The sequence below is a fragment of the Topomyia yanbarensis genome, chromosome 2, assembly GCF_030247195.1.
Source record: "Topomyia yanbarensis strain Yona2022 chromosome 2, ASM3024719v1, whole genome shotgun sequence".
Taxonomy (NCBI): Eukaryota; Metazoa; Arthropoda; class Insecta; order Diptera; family Culicidae; genus Topomyia; species Topomyia yanbarensis.
The window spans coordinates 304,741,472-304,756,852 of record NC_080671.1 but is presented as its reverse complement, the minus strand read 5'-3'; the positions used below and the strand labels follow the sequence as shown (position 1 = coordinate 304,756,852).

At 37.0% G+C, this 15,381-nt stretch overlaps 1 protein-coding gene across 4 annotated transcripts in view; it reads left to right on the top strand.

Moving 5' to 3' along the window:
* Positions 1-15,381, top strand: part of LOC131683451 (monocarboxylate transporter 3-like) — an 82,082-nt gene that overhangs the window by 11,615 nt on the left and 55,086 nt on the right. The window contains exon 1 of one of the 4 annotated variants that reach the window (XM_058965453.1): positions 15,122-15,271. The exons of 2 other annotated variants lie outside the window; for them this stretch is intronic. The gene's annotated coding sequence lies outside the window, so the exon portion shown is untranslated. Of the gene's footprint in view, positions 1-15,121; positions 15,378-15,381 lie in introns of those variants that run through there. One more of the 4 variants, XM_058965452.1, reaches the window with a different exon arrangement.

The window sequence follows — 15,381 nt, the reverse complement described above, 5'->3', positions numbered from 1 at the left end:
TCATCGTATTTTGTAGGCTCTATTAGTAGAAGACACAGCTAATGACATTTTCGTTTTTGACAATGCACTACACTGGTGTAGTCGGTGTTACACTCACTCAAACTCCCTAAAGCAGAGAAACCGTGTGAAGTTTCCGGGTTTCTAGTGTTTTGGCGGCTTCGGCGATCACGATGTAAGCCCTGTTGGTCAACTAAAATCCTAACACTCAAACATGTTTAATAGTATAGGGACATGTACTATTTGTACTAACGTTAAATTAATATTTTGGTTCGCTGCATACGAGAATATTTTTCCCCTAAACAAATGTGTTGGGCTCTAATTAACTTCCCGCATCTCCCTTTATATCTAGCTCTAGTTGTTCAATCGCAGCTACTGCAAAATGGCAAACGAAACTGATATAGCAGTTTATGCGCATAATAAAATCATCAATATCATACATCATTGATAATTGGTGAGATTGATTTTCTCTTTAGATGATTTTATGAGTGCGTGTGAAAGAAAAACTTATCACGATGATGAGATCGAAGAAGGCGTAATGGATTTCACATTTTCATTGTATTGTTAAACTCATCCGTGATTTTGCTGATAATAAATATCGAGTAAGAGAATCAGTAGTAATTTTATGCGTTACCGATTTTTGATTTTTTGATAATTTCCCAACACTGCTGCATTGTGCAGATTATAGTACAAAACATAGGCGACTTCCATTATTTAAGCTCCATTTTCACCTTCACCGCTACGTCATCAATCCTCGGCTTAGTTTGTATAATATCTACTTAAGGAAGGCCACCGACTCAGCGACGCTTCCATAGGTATTACGGAGTTGGATTGAGGGACAGGTATAGGTCTAGGATTCGCCACAAGCAGGCAATGCGACCACGAAATGAAAGTTTTTATGCGGTGGGATGGTTAGTCTCCGAGTATACGAATACTCAGAGCAAAAAGATATTTAGTTATGTTTTTCTTGTGTTTAAACTCTGGATAGCCGGCCATCGAGAGTGATTTACTTTTTCCCTAAACTACAGCAATTTGAACTCCAAACAGCCGGCCGTGTGAGTATTGCTAAAACTGCGAGCTAATCTGATATCTTTATTCGACAATCGGTACGATCGCGCGTAATGTGGACAAAAACTATGTATAGTGCAAAATGATCGCGATATAATCTCAAGAATAAACAATTTGTGAAATTTTAGAATGGATCGCGTGAATGAATGAAACGAACGTCTATATAGCTTTAACTACGATTTTTGACGGAAACAACACTGATCGAGGTATATTACGATGTTTCCGTACCCGAATCTATAGAATAAATCGCATTTCTAGTTTTTAGGATAAACGCGCCGAAAATTTTCAGCAAAATGCATTGCGATCTTGACAGCTACCCTCGCGCGGCTTTTATAAGGAGAAAGATAAACAAACATATCGCGACGCGTTCAAATTTCAGAGCCAAACAAAACTCACTTGCTGGATTTAGCCCACTTATACATTTGGCATTTCAAAAGTTCGAAGCCCCCTAGACTATTATTTATTTCGAAAATAAACAACTGACTGGTTCCCCGATTCAACCCTTTTACCTTCGTTGATATCAAGGAAATCTAGAGAATCTAGAGAGAAAACCCCTCTGTTCACTACTCGGCCATCTGTGGTACGACTTAGAACAAAATGTGGACTAAAGTCCAAACTTTGCTGTATCGGTTCAAACAAGACGGTTTTATGTAATTTTGGTACGCTGAATTCGTTTTTGACATTAAAACATCTAAAAAATAAACATTTACTATTCATTGGGGTATCTCAAAAATATTATTTTTTCGAAATCGTTCTTAAAATTTGTGTATATTAATTTTTGCGCGCTAAATCGGTTTTGATATTAATACTTGTAAAAAAGTCATTATGCATTAGGGTGGCTCAAAAATAATAATTTTGCTATGAAAGTTCAACAAAATGTTTAAAGAAATTTTTGTGCGCTGAATTCCTTTTTTGGTTATAAAAATAGAAATTAACTTTACTACTTATTAGAGTGGCTCGAAAGTAAGTATTTTGGATTTTATAATGATTTTTTCAATAGTAATTTTCGAATTTATTTTCCATATTGAAACGAATTTATTGACATCTCATTATGAAGCTTCAGAAATGACTATTTTATTTCTACGGATCAAATAAGATGTGTTTGACTAATATTGGAACGTTTAATTCATTAGTGGGTTACTTGACATGGAAACTAAATTTTCTTTCATTTTCAAAACATCTGAGCATCTTAGTGGAATGTTGATTTCCATTCACTAATCAACAAGATAGTTAACGATTTTTTTTCGCAGGTTTGTTTTAAGTTAATTAGGTTGCTAATTGCTTATCTTAAATAAAAATAAATCCAAAACCGTTTTTCGCGTATATGGTACATTTAAAAATGGTATTTTATCAATCACCAGAGCATCAATTGGTTTCAGCTTAATAACTTTTTTCTCAAGCGTCAGATCGTTTCGTAGTTTTCGAGACATAGTTTCTTTGTTAAATTTCCTACAAAACTACATAACGGTTCATTTTTAGGAAGCAATGGATGACTCCTGGAGGAATTATTTTGTAAAAGTTTATTTTCCCATATAAAATCCCATGTAAACTTTAAACAGTGGGCGCAAAAATATGGTTTCAGGGATTAAGCTAAGAATTTGCACAGATGTTCTAGGACTCAAATGGTAACCAAAAAGTTGCTTGGAGCTGGAATCTATTTTTTGTCTCACCCTAATACATACACACATATACAGTATATTGTACACATATCGACTTTTTCTGATCTCGACGTACTAAATCGAATGGTATGAGAGATTCGGCCCTGCGGGCCTCGGTTACGAAGTCGAAATTCCGACCGATTGCTTAATGTTTCTATATGAGAAAGGCAACAATATACTAAAAACTGTTTTTTGGATACCTTAAGTTTTGCTATGGAAATCGTTCTAAAATGAAAACGAAAAGTTGTTCAGAATTGATTTCTCTGGCATATATTTGAGAAAGATATCGTTCTATCTTAACAACAAACCTGAAAACACTTTCATTTTGGTTGTTTTTTACTGAAACAGTTTCAGGGTGATCTTAAAAAAATTATAGTTTTCAAAATTATTTCGAAAATCTCAACTAAAATGAAAGCGCGGGCAATTATTTCCAGCTATCCAGCATTTGTATAACACAAATCAGTTTTTTTTTAAAGTACGAATCGTACACAAACTCGGTTTAATCCGTTTGTACCTCGACGCATATTTCTTTCTGCAAGGAACTATATACGACTGTTGCCAATAACGAAAAGTAACATTTTTCTGATATTTCGTTATCGCCTTGCCTTAACAGAGACATAACTTGCCTAAGTGTCGCGAATCAGTTACAGATCCCAGTCTTAATCACTGTTTACGGGGTGCAAATTATCATTTAAATAGCAAATCTTTCACACCTACCACGTCACGCTACTCTAATAAGGCGTAAAAACATGTCGGATATCACATGTTTGTATCGTCAATCAGGCTCGATCGCACAGGCCCTTTGCAAATGCATAAAATCAACCCGCAATCGCAAATTTGCTCAACCATGGCTTGTTGAAAATAACAATTGCTCTGTAGCTGAATATCGGATTGGCCTTTATCAGTGTCAAAAACAAAGTGACATTGGAAACGTCAAACTCAACATGTTTACTATTCGGCGTAATGAATCATTCTCGCTCTTATTTGAAGATCATCTATGTTCGACATTTACACTAGTATGTTGAATAGGTATTACAGATAATCAACCCTTCAAATTTACATTATGTATTGTTATTTCTTCGGATTCAGACATAAGTATAATGTACGATATATACGTGATACGGTGTCGAAAACACGCATCATCACGGTATCAGTCTCGATCTCTATATGACTACACGGTTCACCAACAGCAACACCACCATTAAGCCGACAAAACGTTTGTCCAATAGGCGGAAACGTTACATTTTTTATTCAATAATATTTAATGTTCCCATTGGCAGTGGCAACTGAAATTAGCTCAATCAATATTGGAAAAATCCCAACGCGAACAGTGCAATCGACCATACGAGTAACCTGCTGAGTCTGCGAGAAAAAAGTTTCGAGAATATGAATTAGTCGTTTAAATAGAGGTATTCAAACGCCTAAGACCTTTTCTTAATTCGATGGTCTAAACATGCGCTGAGAATGTATTATTTATCTAATATGGAATTATCTAAAAAGGGGCCGCTTGCTGACTACGTCTATGTTAGGGACCATTCATAAATTACGTAACGCGAAAACCACCCAAGATTGACTACCCCCTCCCCCCATGTAACAAATTGTCACAAATTTCTCTATTCCCCCTCGCCTATGACGTAAAATATTCCTCGAAAAAAAAGTTTTTGTTCAGTAAAAACATGTTACGTAACGATCTAGCTTACTCCCCCTCCCCCATACGTCACAACTTCTCGTACCCCTCCCCCCTAAACACGTTACGTAATTTACGAATGGTCCCTTACTCAGAAATTCATTCTGAATATTGAATATCTTATTCATTTAAGTTTAAAATGTTGATGTCGGTGGTGTACTGGCAGTGTTTTTTTTGTTATGGGAAACTTTGCCACTGCGACCACTATTCAGGTTGTCTTTTGTGTCTGCCCCTCTTTGCTCTACATGTTACAAATGGCCCGGTAGTACATTATTAATGTAGCTGAGGATCCGTTTGGGACAGGTATGTCATACTTCGTGAGATGTCATAAGATGCCTTCCGAAGTATGGCTCCCTTCGAAGAAATAGTACTGCACAATGGCAGAGAATATATTCCGAGCTCTCGAGCTTGTAGTCACAGAATCGATAAATGTCATCTTGACTTGCCATTTTTTCAGACGATACTTAGCAGTACAATGTCCCGTAAATAAACCTGTGATTATTCGTAAATCTTCTAGTTTAAGATCCATTATTTTTTATCAAACAACCATGTTTAATGAACCACGCCTGGCTAATTCGTCGGCCACTTCGTTACCAGGTACTCAGAATATCATTACTTTAATCCGAGTTGCCAATCGTTTTATAGATCCCAAACCAGTTTGGACTCACATTTCGACGACCTTAATGCCAACAGTGCTGCTTGGCTGTCCGAGAAAATTGTGATTTTTGCATGTCTGTAGTTTCTGTAGTTTTCTATAGACCTCCGAGAAGGTGTATATTGCATATACCTCTGTCTGGAAAACAGTATGTCACTTTCCTATTGATATCGCTTCTTTAATTCTTGATCCGTAGACTCCCGAGCCAGTTAGCTCACCCATTTTAGATCCATCCGTATAGAATGATATTGTACCTTGAGGTAGTATGGGGCCCCTTACATCCCATACACATTAACTGTAGTCAAGACAGGGTTTAGTTTGAGTTCCTTTATTATAGGGGAGCCCGGTGCTAGATGGAGGTTGGGGTAAGTTGGCGGAATCCCCTTTTCTCCGTTTCTAATAGACAAAAAGCGCTGTCTCTCGTTGTGAACCTCAGGTAATGTGAAACGCATTATCCAACGTGTTTTTGTTGCATAACATTTTGTTTTGTAGAAGCTGTGGGCGATATTGTGTTTTTGAGCATACTTTGTAAATTTTCATAATTTTAAACAATTTTTGTTATTTAATGTGGTTTTTAATCTGTTCCTCGAATGATTATATTTTTCGATAGTGCGGCGTGAAATCAGTTTTCAGTATCCGTATAGATATTACATCTATCTATACACAAAAGTAATCTTTCAAATCCTTTTTCATAAAATATGCAGTTGGGGTAAGTTGGTGGTGACGCGCACGGGGCAAGTTGGCGGTACTATTTACAGTGTAAAAAAGTCATCAAATATCTTCATTTCTGGAATTCACTCCAAAGTAAGCGAAACTTTTTCTTGTGTCTCTCGTCAATGCAGGGGGCAATTATTTCGAACAATCGCCTGAATAACTTCGAAAATTTGCGTTTTGAATATGGAGTACGCGTCGAAGTCAAAATGACGGGGTATTGAGACTGAAATATAATAAAAAGTGTCGAATAATATACAGTTTGATTGAAAAGACAATCGCCACATTTCATAAGGACCACTGATGTAATCGGATTTCCATTTGATTGCTTATTTGCTGGCATTCCGCCAACTTACCCCATACATACCGTCAACTTACCCCGGAGCTGGGGTAAATTTGCGGCTTTTCCGCGTCACATATTTTTGTCTCTAGCAGTGAAGACAACGTATCAATCATTTTCATAAAATTCAGAGATGTTGCCAACAGTCGTCCCTTTCATGTAACGTGTTCTATTTTGCAAGATCTACCAAAATCAAAGCGGTGAAAAATGAAAACACCGCCAACTAGCCCCGTCTCCTCTATTCGGGTGACCCTTTAAAGCTCCATAAAATAGTGGTTTACCCATTAGCACTCTCAGAGAGCCAAGTCTCCCCTTCTTCATAAAAACTTTGTGCAATGAAGGTAGATGAAGCGTGGCTTCCATAGCTGTAGTGGGTGTTGATTTTATAGCGCCTGTGATAGAGGGGCAGACTAGCCTCTGAACTTTAGTTAGTTTAGCTTTGGCGGTCTTTTGCTTAACTTTGGGCCAGCACATAATGGAGGAATAAGTTAATCGTGGTCTGGCGATGGTCGTGTAGGACCAGTAAGCGACAAGTCTGGGTAGCGACAAGTCTTTTTCACCTGTTTTGGAATAAATATTACCCTAACTTCTCTCCAGCTTATAGGCGTGTGCCCGAGCATAAGACTGATTCTCAAGATGTGTAGTAGATCGGGAAGAATTATGTCTGCCGATTTTTGTAGAAATATTGGAAGAATGTTATCAGGGCAGGGGGATTTGTAGGGTTCGAATGTGTTGATAGCCCATTTAATTAGAGATGATGTGAAAATCTGACAAGCCCGTTTCTGTGATGCCTCATAAGTCCTGTTAGGACGAAGTCCATCACAATCCTGACCTGTCGAATTCTCGTCTTTCGCAACCAACCCAGGAAAGTAGTTGTTCATTAGAACATCCAATGTTTCACTGTTGCCAATTGTGACAGAACCATCGCCTTTTTCACTTGCACTAGGCCATTTGTGTGATCCTTTGATAAGGCTTTTTTGAAGGTGAACTGCCACAGGAAAGTTTCCTATGTTTTCACAGAACTTGCGCATTGATAGTTTCTTAGCCTTTCTCAATTCAGAGTTGTATTTGGTAAGAGCGGTCCTGTTGTTTGACCAATTACCAGCAATCTTCGCTTTATTGAACAGGCACCTAGGTGTCTTCCTAAGTGTTGATAGATTTTCGTTCCACCAGGGAACATTGTAACATACAGACCTCGTTACAAGAGAGCAACTGGCATTATAGGCGGCTATGATGCGCTTTTGTCGCTCTTTTGTGAACCTCCGGGCTAGGAGGCTTTTGGAACCTTTTGTATGGTGGATGTTCAGTTAAATGCAGCGAATGCTGCTCATTTTTTACCGTAGATTTTTGGGGCCAATGCTTCGTCCTCTTTACTGTACCGAAGGCTAGTCACACGCTGTGTGCTGTTCGACGTTCCAGTGGCCTTTTCTGGCCCAGTATTTGCTTTGGCTCTTGCCGTTTGCGCACCTTTGCCAACATGGGTTTTTCGATCCTCTCCTTGCGTTTCATTTCGTGAGCCGCATACGATAGGGTGCTTTTGTGTATTGCTCGTGAGCCGGGTTGCCACCGATGCATTCGTCACCGTTGCTGCAGGCTTGCTATGATCAGAAGTCCGTCGTGAGGTACTCCGTGTTGGGTCACCCACAGGAGCTTTTACAATCCATGCTTGCCTAGAACTTCCACGTTCGGCAGAGACCGGCCCCCCTTCAACTGGCTCATTCTAGCCTTTCCGAGTACGCAGTTCAGTTCTCTTTACGACCCTCCAGCATTCTGTGCAGAAATTGTCGTTCTGATTCTGCACCAGGCGGAGGATGCTCCCATCGGACCGTTCGATGCTGTCGGGGAAATACCCGATGTAAAGCGCTTGTTTTGGAATCTGCGACGCTTCAACGGCTTCCAATGAGGCGCCTTCCCAGGGCTTGATCGCAGCAGTGGCATCCCGCAGCCATTTAGTTGTATCTTTGTCTACCCAGGCGATTTCGATATACCCTTGTTTGTAGGTGCACTTTCTAAACTTGGGTCTCGTATTGTTTGAGCTCTGCTCCATGACGTTATCGATCGGTGCGCATCGAGTAGCATTCAGCTGTTCATGGCTGCCAACCGGGATGATGGCCATCGAGTGCGACATCCTTTCCTCTTAGAAAATATTCCGTAATTCAAACATTTACGTTAAATGATGTTATTTTTTTGTTCCAAACTTTGTATGGTCATATCTACCTAAGTCATTTTTTTTAATAGAACTCATATTTCATGTTATTCCTTATGAAGTAGTGAAACGAATTGGAACAGTTCCTTCCACAGTGGGGAGACTTGACCAAAAAACGATCACAGAAAAACTTTAACAACTTTTGAAAACGAAAATTTGAAATTCTGCAGAAAATCATGAATACGCACAATACTTTTGCACATTACATTTCGACGAGTTTTGAAGGATTGAAAACTTTTTTTAGAGATTTACGGTCAAGTCTTCCCATGTTCCCCTAATAACGTTTAGAAGCAACCACTCCTTAAGGGGCTATATATGTTGAAGTCGGCAAAAAAAATTATCCTTCTATCGTAAAGTTCAGGTTTTTAAGAATGTTATCTGAAATTTTTATAGAGCGGAGCAGTGGACGCAAAGTTACAGCGTTTTTCATTTTACTCCCTTACGGAAGCGTGGCATATACTTGAAACTTTAAACGCGATTATTTCGAAATCATATTTTCCCAAAAACGTCTTTGCGGTGACTACGATTACCGAAAAAGTTTTCAACCGATTTCAAAACTTTTTTTTGGCTTGTTCGTAATTTAACTGCCGTGTCCTTGAACGATTCCATTTTTTCGTTAAAATTTTTATATTATTGTTATGAATTTTTTGATAATTTTTTTCAGGTTGAAAATAGTGTTTTTTTTTTTGGAAAAATCGTCCCCGTTTCCAAAAAGAAGAATTTTTTAATCAATCGTTCAAGGACACTACAGGTACATACACTAATGATTTTTTTTAGTTTGATGCTTTCAGTTAAGCTGTTGGACTGGAATCGTAGTCTCGACAAACCTCTTAAAAAAATTGCTATAACTTCGACAATTATTGATATTTTTTTATGTTCTCAAGTGGATTTTGCAAATTGAACATTGTACTAAGCAATACGTACAACAAGTATTTTTTTAAATATAGCTACATACCTTTACAAAAATTCAAACTTTTCCCTTTTTCCCACATCTCAACATATACAACCCCTTAACCATGTCTCGATGTTGCTCGCATGTGATGTTGACATTTTTTTACAGTGATTGGATTGCGCTTAAATATGTATCAACATGCTTGCTCCGTTCTTAAGAAGCAGTAACATAACAAAACTGGTTTGAAAAATGTAAAATATTCGCGTTTGAGCGAAGTGAAAAGTCGAGTACAACGTATGCTTATTCATCCTATCATTTGACCTAATGCATTGAATAGAGAGAGAGAGAGAGAGAGAGAGAGAGGGCAAATACTACAGGAGCTAACATGAATTGTGCCACAGTAACCCAGGTATCTGCTACGCCGCCATGATTTCTATGCCAACATCTAAATCGTCGCGTTAGGGTCGATCCACAATAAACAGAATCACTTTCATTCAACACAATTTTATAATAGCCGAGTTCATTTAATTTGTTGGTGCACCATGGTGTAAAGTTTTTGTTATTCACCGACATGTCCAAAACAACACATTTCTTCAATTAGCTATCTAATATTTTCGCTTTTAACAAATATCTCAAAATTGAGTCATGCCGTACGGTACCTGGCTAGTGAAAATCGAGCTTCGAACAAAACAAGCAGAGCAATTTGAATCTACACTGGAACATGTCTCCGAAAATTCAGATTCTTGGGAACCTATCCCTAGTAGCAATTGATGTTTTATGGTAGTTTTATAGCCATTCATAAAGCTTAGATTGTACTTGTAGCGTGCTATAAAACATAAATTGTTACTTGGGATGGTTACTTCTCGCAGGGTCCAAAAGGGGATGAGTTCCTACATCCAAAATATCGAAAAATGTCTAAATCGGTTTAAAATTACGACAGTTATGAGCATTTTTCTTTTACAGGTATGCGGGTATCCAAAGCGGTTTGCTGAGTTTATGAACAGCAATCCGGTCATGGTGTCTTTTTTTAACAACTTTATGCAAAAAAATTCAGCATCTCTGAAACTTCAGGATATGAAAGAATGGGCTTCCCCCTTTCATTTGAGGGCCGTACACAAATGACGTAGCTTTTTTTGGCGACTTTTGACCTCTCCCTCCCCCCTCGTAGCATTTGGTCACAAAATTCTAACCTCCCTCTCGTAAATAACGTAGCGTTTACCTACCCCCTCCCCCTCGTCCCATGCACAGCGCCCGGGTGATGAAAAAAAATTACATATGTTTTTCAGTTATTTTAAATACACCTTTCAAAATGTTTGACGACTTTTATCAACATTTTCATTTTAACAGCAAATTGCGTGCAGAATAAACCCATTTCATGACAAATATAGTGTTGATAGTTTTGTTTTGAATTTTATATGTCAAGGAGAGAATGAATACAAGTTCTCTCAGTTCACAATCGTGCAGCTGCTGATGATTCTAAGAACCATACTTTCATCTAAATTACTAAATTTTGTTTGGTTGAATCCGATGTGAAAATTTAATTCAGTTTCCAAACTAAGTCTACTAGTTAGCAACATTAGCTAACTAATGCAGCAAGTTAAATTCTCATACAAAATCTTTTCGTATTATTGTAATTCGGCGAATCGTAAAATTTACCTCATGAAAAACCGCATCAAAAGTAACTTGTTTGAATTTAAATTCATTTCTCTTGGGAATGGAGGATCATTAAATTGTTTGCTCTAAACAATGGGTTTTAAACTTGATGTTACGTCGCACAACTTCTGACCCTACCCCCCCCCCCCCTCGTCACGCTTCGTCACAAATTTGGTATACCCTCCCTACCCCCCAAAATGCTACGTCATTTATGCATGGCACCTTGAAACCAACATCAAAATAATCCGTCGGGGGGCCCAGAGCAAGTTTTTTTCGTGAAAACATAGATTATACAATAGAACTAGTTCATATTTCTGTCCCTAGATGGTGCTTTAGACATTCGGACAACACTAAAAGTAAGAATCTGATAGATATTTTAATTGTCTACAACTTTGTTAACAACTAAAAACCGATTTGAAATTATCCGGAAAAGTTGTTTAATATTTTAACGAAGTCTAAGTTTCACAGAAACGCTAGTGGTTTGTAAGTCAATTCACACGCACTTTTTTCATTTGCCAAATACCTGTGTTTAGTAGAACAGTGCATTCAGCGGAATTTGAGAGCTTGAAATGTCTCATCTTTTTGACTAAGCTAGTATGATATTAATATTCTTTTCGAAGATGGTGAGTGATTCCTCCCGCAGAAACAGCTTTTTCAATGATGTATGCCTTCTTTTTCATTTTTTCGATTGTTCTCGGGGATGACTGAAAACTATTCTTGCATGAACCTCCTACTTTGTTAGCATCTTCGTATAAAATTCACTTCTCCTGAACTTCAACCTTTATATTTGAACAAACTCAATGAAACTGTTAACACCATTGCAATATTGCGCAAATTTCATTGCAATGCTTGGTTAAAACGCTGATTATCTTTTTCAAAATTAACTCAATGTGTCAAACAGTGAACAAAAAACTTTGAGTTTTTGGATCAAGATAATTTTTTTTGGGATATATTCGTGGATTTGTATGCATATAAGGTTTTTCTTGTACTCAAATCATTTTGTTTTCAAAAGTAATACATTTCGCATAATCTAGGATTAATTTATTAACGATTTCTCGCATAATTGATAGGAAATGGCCGTAAAATCCAACTGCCACAATATACTTTGCGGAAAAATTTGAATAAATCGATTCACGCTAACTACTAATTTGGACATTTACTGCTGTGGTTTGCGTTAGAACGGTGTGTCTCAACATTCCGTCTTGAACAGAATTATAATAGCTGACTTAAACGATCATAACCTAAATTATGCGACGCATGGTCGTTTCTAAAACATAAATGTAAGCAAACCCTTATAATCAAGCAATACCTTCCGATGAATGGTAGTTCCTTCGAACCTATCGAGAAAAATTTCAAACTTGAACCAAAAGCACAAATAGTTTTCTGTCTCTGTCAAACATCCTAATTTTCAGAAGGTCAATAGGAATTGTCAACGAAGAAGTTGTAATGAATCCCATCAAATATTTTCATGTCACTAAACTCAATTATTTTTTTGGTAGTGAAATAAGTGCGAGAAAATATATGTCCACACCACTAGGCCTCGTGTGAAACTATCTTAGATATAACTTCGTTAAAATCTTAAACAACTTTTCCGGGTGATTTCAGATCAATTTTTAGTTACAAACTTGTAGACAATTAAATCAAGTTCAAGTTCTCACATTTAGTGTTTTTCGAATGTCTAAATCACCATCTAGGGACAGAAATATGAACTAGCTCGAGTAGTAAAACCAATATTGTTACGAAAAAAACTTAAAAAAAAGTTGCTCTGGACCCCCCGACGGATCATTTTGATCTTAGTTTCAAATGAAAGGGGAAAGTCCATTCTTTCATATTCCGAAGTTTCAGAGATGCTGATTTTTTTTGCATAAAGTTGTTCTAATAAATACACCGAGCGGTTGGTAATATACACAGCAGAATAATTTTTTTACCGAGATCCGCTTGTAACTAACACTAAATACTTAAATTTGAATATCATAATATTGCGTATCCCACAAATATTCAGCTTTGTTCTGTATTACGGCGAATGTGGGACGATCGAATCAGACCCTTATTTGATTTGGCTGTCGTTATTGGGAATTGCAATTACATTCATTCGAAAATGCGAGCAGTTATAATGCAGAATAAGACGTACGCAACAAAATATGGGCGACGAAAATATGGTTTGCCTTCTTAAAATCTCAGAAAAAAGTTAAAATAAAACAAACAATGTGCTACATCTAAACACAGTTATATTTTGGAGAGTGTGAATGTTAGACAAGTTTTCTCGTAGTATAATATTCTATAACATTTTCATTGATTTCATTACGCTATCTCGAAACGTTTTTCGGAACCATTTTTCATTATCACCTTTATGTGGATTTATCACAATTCAGAATACATTAAAAAAGATGACTTTCATTCCAAAAAGAATTCCTGACACACCAAATCACTCCTGAAGCACAAGTTAAAAAACGCACATATTGGTACCCTTGTAACCACTATGCACCGTATTACAACTTTCCGTCGCATTTACCTGTTATATTGTTATTCAATGAATCGAATCGTCGAATGTGACAATTTGACAAGTATAATGAATCATTCTACTTGGTGGTACATCGGAATTGACTACATTTGTACTTGTCACCTTAAGGGGTAACAACTTAAAAAATCGTTTTTCCCTAAAACTATCCACAATAAAAATAAACGGTCTCGGTATTAAAAACAATCTCGAGTAGGTATTTTTTGACAGTTTGCGGAGGCACCTCGTACCGACCGTAGAATACTACTGAAATTTTGAACGAGTTCTATCGGGCGAACCGATAATGGCCATAAGTCATCGATTCCGATTGCTTTAAAATTTTTAGAGTTCCTTCATACATATATAATCTAGTCGACCACTTAATTTTTTCGATATTTGGAAACTTTTTTTGATATGCAATTGAATATAAATTTTTTACCTAAAAACTCTTTTCAATCAAATACTTGCCATTTTTTCGCAAAATCTATATTTTCGCAAATCCAATAGTGTATTATATACCTTATAGTAAAAAATGGATGTTCATTCCTGCTTCAAAGTCGATGATTCTCTCGTTGTGCACCTAAAACAACCTTGTTTATCAAAAATATAAAAGAAAAGCATAGATTTTAATCGACGAAATACACTTAAAAACTTGATAATAAAATTTGCCAGCTTTGGATATTTTTCCAAAATTAACCCTTTTATCAGCGCGTATGTTTGTCTTACCGCTTAATGCACTGCCTTTCGAGATTGCATGTGCAACATTATTTGAAGACGCTATTCGATAGTGGTAGTTCAGCCGTCTTTGCATACTACTAAGGTTGTAAACCCAGTGTAGAGGTATGAGTGGTCATCGCACTTATAAACACTGACGACTAAATACGCTTGTTTCTCGTTGTTTATCTGTGGTCCGGCAAGACAACATAAAAAATACTCATATTAATTTCATCTTGTCTTTTTATTTTTAACCGCTGCACGATACACAGTTGATATAAAAAAGTTTCCCGAGTAGCAGTGGTATAACTGGTCGGGAAATCCGATTTGCAATAGTCGACAAAACACGACACCTGTTAGTGTTAGAATCTAACCTTCGTTCTTAGTGGTCATGCATCATGGGCCAGCAAGATTAATTTAGTGGTAACAAAAATGTTTTCCTATATTTAAATGTTCCATTTTTGTTTTAACATCGATGTATATTTTTTATATTAGTTAATATTTTCTCGTTTTTCAATATCAGATTTCATATCATGTTATTACTAACGAGTTGTGGATCTCAATAGTTGTATAGCTGATAGTTATATTCTGTATATATAAATAAGGAAAAGTAAAATACATTTGGGTCATTTCAAGAACTGTTGATTTTGTTTTGATTGTATATATTAAACCTAAGCCATTCGCTTCTTTTGTTTTCTAACTCTATGTACGGTGATGAAAATTAAACCCAGGGCGAATGCCTTACCAACTAAAATATAATAGGCTAAAATTTGTTTCGTGTTATTTTTACGAAAGTAGAAACTATTACAATAGTAATATTATTATTAGATCCATAATTAAACTTCATGCATTTTCCACACTGGCCCATGGTACCTTTTAAACGCAATCTACTTACACTAATATAAAGAAAATGTGCAACACAAACAGCAGACACACAAAACACAATCGAACACACGAGCAGAATTTTCCGCGGAAAATTCATTTTTCTTTCTCCGAATATGCGCTGCGTAAGATCATCAATCCATACACGTTCTCGCGAGTGGCTCTCGCTCAGCCCAGTCGTCGATCGTTCGTACGTTGCAGTGTATTAGGTGCACGGTTTTTATCTTCGTCTCGCGGAAAGCTTCAGTTTCATTCGAGCAGTTCTTTCAAGCAGGTCAACCACGATCGGCAAAAAAAGTGAAGGCTGTGAGGTAGATCTATTCTAAGTGCAGCTAAATCAAATGCGTTATCGGGCGTTTTCCGATCGTGCACCGAGTACAGGATAGAATAGATATCAAGGTTTCATAGCTGAATGAGGTAC